We start from the raw sequence: 6,466 nt of genomic DNA on the forward strand, positions 1-6,466 counted from the left end.
AAGGAAAGTTTTTACCCGGGTTAAACCGTCCCCCCCCCACCGCATAGTCCTTTTTTTTTTTTTTTTTTTTTTTTACCTGGTTGCATTATTTTGCAATAGGGTAAAAAAAAAATCAGAAAATGCAGTTTGAGAAGGTTTGTACACACACGAAGAAAAAAAAAAAGAAAATTTGTCTCTTTAATTTTCTGAAAGTTGAATCTTGAATCTTCTCTCATTCAACCTTCTATCCTAGTACTTTTATTATTATTATTATTATTATTATTATTATTTTTTTTTTTTACTAAAGATGCATAAATTTGTTTTCTTCTTGGTGATGTTTTGTTCTGGTTTTGATTAGTGATCACTTGTCTATTTAACATACAACTATTTTGGATTTTTACCTAAAGTTTTACATGAGAACTTGCTGATTTTCCAGCTAATTTTTCCCCATAGTTTTTCCTGCCTTTTCCCCTGAAGACCTTTGATTCCAACAGATGGCCAGGCAGACGGTCTGTCTGTCTGTCCCTACAAACTCCTTGTTTGTTCTCAATCTCTGTCCCACAACATTCATTTTCCACATTTAAACACTAAGCATCACCGTATTTGATTCCCATAAATACCATCAAGATGATCTTAAGTTGTCTCTTAACATTTGTTTGTCAGTGTTTTTCAATGTTTAGCGCTGAATGTCGAGGCTAATCGGGTCAGAACAGTGACCTTACTAACAATCCCATTACTTGCAGCTGCTTGCAGGTAATTGGATTAGACAACTGACCAGAGCGGCACGAGTGACCTGCATCCCTGTGTATGAGAAATCCTCCTCACCTGACGGAAGACGGTGAATGTCTGGGGTCATCTGTTATTGTAGACGAACTCTCAATGCCTGCTGGAGCTGGAAACATAAGAATCGGTAACTGATAATCCATAAAGTATGCCGTATATGTCGATCATGACGTGTGTGAGGCTCTAGCAAGATTGGATCAGTGAAAGTGTAACCTTCAGGCTCATCTAATCCTCCTGGCCTGACAGCCATCTGTTTACAAAGTGCTGCCAGATTGAATTTGCACAAACACTCAGTGAGGATTTCCGCCCTCATGTTGTTTTTTGTTTTTTTTTGTATTTTCTTAACTTTAGGGTGAGGCTGTTTTTTTTTTTTTTTTTCAAGCTGGTGATTGCAGAGAATCACAGAGGTAAGTGTGTTTAGTACTTGTGAATACTTGTACTTTTTTGATGGCCAGTCTAGTGTTGCCTTTTAGTTTTTCTTGGGTGTGGATTTTTATGGAATAGTTACTTGGAAATGAATGCATATGTAAACATACAGCTACTTATTTTCTTGGGATTTTATTGTCATGACCTAGCTAAAGTATTGCATTGTAGTTTAATGGAGGAAAAATGACATAACGCTGTACAGAGCCAGTTTTTGTTGCAATTAGTCCTTTAGCTGCATCAGCTTTACAGACTGAACCTTTTAGCATTTTTCTTAGCAAAAGTATATCAAGCTCTGTTATCCTGGATGGCAAATCCCTATAAAAATACATTTTCATGGATTCTCAGTAAAAGTTAGGTCTGGTCTTTGATTATTTTACCTATTGTACGTTTAAGGCTCGGTTTTTAGCCACATGAGCAAGTCAGCTATTCTGTCCTGATGCTGAAGAAAAGCATCCCCGCATCATGATGCTGCCACCATTGTATCTAACCTTTGGGATGTTGTGTTTACGATGATGGCTGTTAGTTTTGCTTGTTGGCCAAAACGTTCACTGCCGTTTCTGCTTGTAATTCATCCATTAAGACTAGAAATGTGGACCAAACAACTAATGGCTACACTGTCAATATATTCCTCCACCTGAGCAGTTGATCCCTGCAGCTTCTCCAGAGTTGCCCTTGGCCTCTTGGACATTTCTCTGAATAATCGTCTTTTTGAATCATTGGAGGAGCAGCACACATGACTCTACATCTCAAACACAGCGATGAGGTCGAGGATATGAAATTCACGAGGAACTAGCGTTAACTGTACACTCATCTTTAACAAACAGATCATTATTTAACGGATCACCGATGTTAAAGCTAATTAACTGATCCATTCTTGATTGTTCACTTGTGTTCTTGGTTCAGTCAACTTTTTAGCTGCAACGAAACAAGATACGAGATCTAGGGAGTTCTGGCTGCTGGTGGATTAAAGGCTCTGGCCGATCATATCTTGGGTTTGGAGCTGTGGTTGTGGTGATGGATTGAACAGAAATTTGGGATCTTATATTCTAATCTTTGAGTTGGGAATAAACTGCACAAGGTGAATTCTGATTACTAATTAAGTGACTTGTGAGAGCAATTTGTTTCACTGTCTTCTTAAAAAAAGAGTTAAATTACACACTTAAGGGAACTCTTATTTGTAAAAAAAAAATACAATACATATGTTTTCTTCTCTTTGTCACACAAGAAATTTAAAAACTAACATTTTTGAGTGTAATATAAAAAATGTACTAGGTGTGAATACTTTTGCAGGGCATTGTTTTTCGCCTATTCTTGTTTTGTTGGGGTTTTTTTTCCTTCTTTTTTTTTTGGCAGATTTTGACTTTGAACAATGAGGCCATTATCCTTAAAACCTGTTTTGTCTATGCGCAGGAGGAAGAAAGCTGCTTTTTCCTCTAAAATCATAATAAAACCCCGAGTAAAATTGTTTGCATTAACTGCCCAGTCCCTGTGTTTAACAGGCCATTTATCATGTTAGAGTGAGAGCATTTCCCCCGCATTTAGCCACATGATACCAGATGCAAAGGGATTTTGCACAATATGTTTGTAGATTAGCCAGCAGCTGGTGTGGGAAATCTCTCTGTGATCTCGATTAGCTGAAGTGAGGAAACCGTTTCATTTTCAAATTCCATAAACGTACAGAGCGCGACAGATCCCAAGCCTTTTCCTTATTCAGCTGCTTACGCTGCTGTTTTACTCCTCAAACACAAACAGAGCTCAAAGACCAAGTCAAACACAAATGCTCAGCCACTTATCCATAAGCTCATTCATCCATATGCTTTCTACAAGCTGTAGTAGGAGCAGAATGGATCGCTGAGTAGCCTGAATATCTAATCTTCTGGGGATGGCTCTGCAGACGGAGTAAGTGCTCTCTGAGTTGGAAGGTCAGCTTCCACGTCAGTGCTGCTTTCTGTACGTCTCAAATATCTTCGTAAGCGCTTCTGCTTATTGACCTTTTAGCCCCATTTATGATATGGATACAAAAGTCAAAACAATATAGAAATATTTAGTTTCAGCTTGTTTCTTTTTTTGTTTTTTTACTGCAGTTTAGCAAAGAAAGTTCCTTGCAAAAATACAAACTGCTAAACCTTTTTCATATTTTATGGTAGAACTACAAACACCATTATTCAGCTGACAAATTGGTGCATAATTGTTGAGTGGAAGGTAAAACATTGTTTAATCAACTCCTTGTTTTTATAGTTCAGGTTGCATGTTTAGACTTGCTAAGGTAAATTTACACCGCAGTCTCAAATTTTCCACATCTTCTAAAATATTTTCTTCAGTTATTGTCCTGTATTTAGCTCCATATATCATCCTGTTGACTCTGACCAGCTTCATTCTGCCCTCTGAAGAAAATTCTCACAGCATAATGCTACCACTGCTATGTTTGGAGTAATTTTTGTTCTGGTTTTTTTTTTTTTTTTTTTTTTTTTTTTTTTTTTTTTGCTTGTTTGTTTGCTCTGAGACTGCTCTGAGAGTCATTAGACATATATTTTCTAATTAAACTATGAAACAAACAAATATTGTGAGCTGTCAGAAAACCTGATAAGCAATCGTTTTCCTAAAGCTATCATAGAAAATCCCAATGAATTACATTCAAGTTAGTTTCTAATGTGACAAAATATGGAAAGGTTCAGGGTGTGTGAATATTTTTTTAATGCACCAATGCTTTTACATTCAACTTAATTTCGTACTGATGAAAGAAATAAAGAACAACAGATTTTGTGCCTGTAAATTAAAAAGACTGGTGATGCATTAAATATCTTTCAGCAGCTGAAATAAATGCTTCATGTATTCCTTCAGAAATTGCACACAGCAAGTAATGAAGTCATTATACTCAAAATATGCACTTAGACACTTTATTGATTCAAGTACCGAAAGTGTTGACTTCAAGATTTAATGAGAAATAACTACTATTAACATCATATTGCACTTAGCATCGACAAAAAACATCTTTTCATTAATGCATTTTTCTTTTTTCCGAGGAGCTAAAGAATGAAGTGTGGTGAGTGTAGCACCATTATGTGCTCTTATTGCAACCTGCATGCAGGTTAGCGTGTTGGATGTAGGTCATGGTTAAGTGACTTAATTTTTAAATATTTAAGGCTGATCCTATCATGGTTTCAGTGACGCCGGGTGTGATCGAACAGGGCTGGTATTGAATGTTGCTCCACTGTTTCAGGTCTTCGTGTCTTCTTCAAAGCTTCGCACATAATCTTGTTGAGGATTGATTATGGGCCACATTTTTTTTTTATACTCTGGTTCTGTTTGGAATAAACATGTTGCCTAACGCCAGTTAGAGCCATTGCATAAACTGAATAAAAGCCATTTGAAGTTCAACAAATTATAGTTATGATTGTGTTTTCAGGTGTGGCGCACCGGCTGTAACCCGCCTATGTCGTGTGAAAGCCTTCACCCTGCCAACGATGTTCACACCCTAAAAAAAACACGATAGTCAACTAATGGAAAATTACCTGGAGAAGCTCGCTTTCAACTTAGGAGGCGGTAGAGAAGACGACAGTTTGACTGAAAGACGATACAGAAATGGCTCGAGGAAACATAAGCTGGCCCGGGCGGTTCTGGCCAACGGGGTCTTTGCCTCTGGAAAACCGCCCCTGTTATGGCCCCTGTATTGAAGAGATGACACTGAATTAATTCCTCATGTTGATATGCGCTGGTACAGAAACTGTAATTAATTGCAACACCAGTTTAATTTTTTGCCTTCACATTTTTAAGTTAACAATGAATTAAAACTTAAGGTGCTGCATTTTTAGCTTGAGATGCATTGGGATAGGATCACATTGTTCATCTTGTTTGTTTCTGTTTCATTCTCTTTTTCTGTGGCCCCATAAAAAAAAAAAAACAGGTCTGCTTGGTAAATTTAGTTTACAACTGCCACTATAAGCCCATATAGGACTTTGTAAGATCTTCATATTTTTTTCAAATTTACTCAAATCTGGTCAGGCAAACTGAAACATATATTTGAAAGTTTTATTTATTTTTTTCTCCAGTATTGCCCTGCATTTACATTCTGGCATCTTCTCATCATCTCTGAGTTGCTTCCCTTTTTCAGTTGGGGAAAAATGCTTATCCATAGCATAATGCTGCCATCACCATGCCCTTGAGAGAAGATGTTTTCAAGGTGACATGAACTTTAATACGAGTTCATTTAGTCATTGTAGAAAAATTCATGTAAAAAAATTAGCTTAACCAGAACAATGGCACCACAATTACTGGTAAAAATTCATATAGCATAAATGTAAACTACAACATTAATTGTATGCAATGTACACATTAATTCCAAAGTTAATATACGTTTTAAATTGCAGTTCCCTAAATGTGTGTTTGCCAAGAAAAAAAGCCATTTACTATATTCTTCACAAATCTAGTCAGAGGATAAAAAAAACAAAACAAAAAAATACATAGCAATTTTAGAGTTACCCCTCTCTGTGTAAAACAAACTTTCAATCTTATTTTTGTCACATTACAACAAAAAACTTAAATATAAATGTGAAGTGTAAAAAAAAAAGAAAAGAAAAGAAGGTTGTGCAATGACAAATGAAGGCTGCACAAACAAACTGGTTATGCCAACAATAAGTTCAGTGAAAGACACTCTTATATTCAGTGCCTCTCATGTTTAGTTTGGTAGTTTTTAATGTTTCTCTCATCGGTAAAGAACCAAGACAATCCTGGAAAAATTCAAGACATCTAAGTAGAGATATCATGTTTTAAATATTTTGAGCACATGATTGAATCTGACAGAACTGCATAGAAATGACGAGGATGGAAATTATTTTCTGATGTCAAGTCAAAGGATTGTCATTTGGTTTTATCTGATTTACTTCCAGAAAAAGGAATAGAAATGTTCACAGTCTGAATTGTTTTCATAGCTTTTTAGTGTAACTAAAGACAAACATTTAGTTTACCCTTAGTTTGCCCTCACTATCAGTAAAATTAGTGTGGCGGTCATGTGGAACGTGGTCTTGGACTTTGTTAGAGTGAGAGAGAAAAAGTCTTCCACATCTTCTGCCTAGGTCAAGATAAAATCAATTTCTAAAGCATAGCTGTTGCACTAACCTACATCATGCTTTTGGGAAAGATACACTATTATAAAATGTTTTTCTTCTAAGCTGAATTTAAAGATCCTGTACTTACTTACAGTGCTGTGAAAAGGTGCTTGCTCCCATAGAGACTGATATTATTTTTGTTTATTTGCTTGAATATTTCAGATCATTAAACA

Source organism: Poecilia latipinna, unplaced genomic scaffold, assembly GCF_001443285.1.
Source record: "Poecilia latipinna isolate Pla-1442-1.1 unplaced genomic scaffold, P_latipinna-1.0 Scaffold1399, whole genome shotgun sequence".
In the NCBI taxonomy this organism is placed as follows: Eukaryota; Metazoa; Chordata; class Actinopteri; order Cyprinodontiformes; family Poeciliidae; genus Poecilia; species Poecilia latipinna.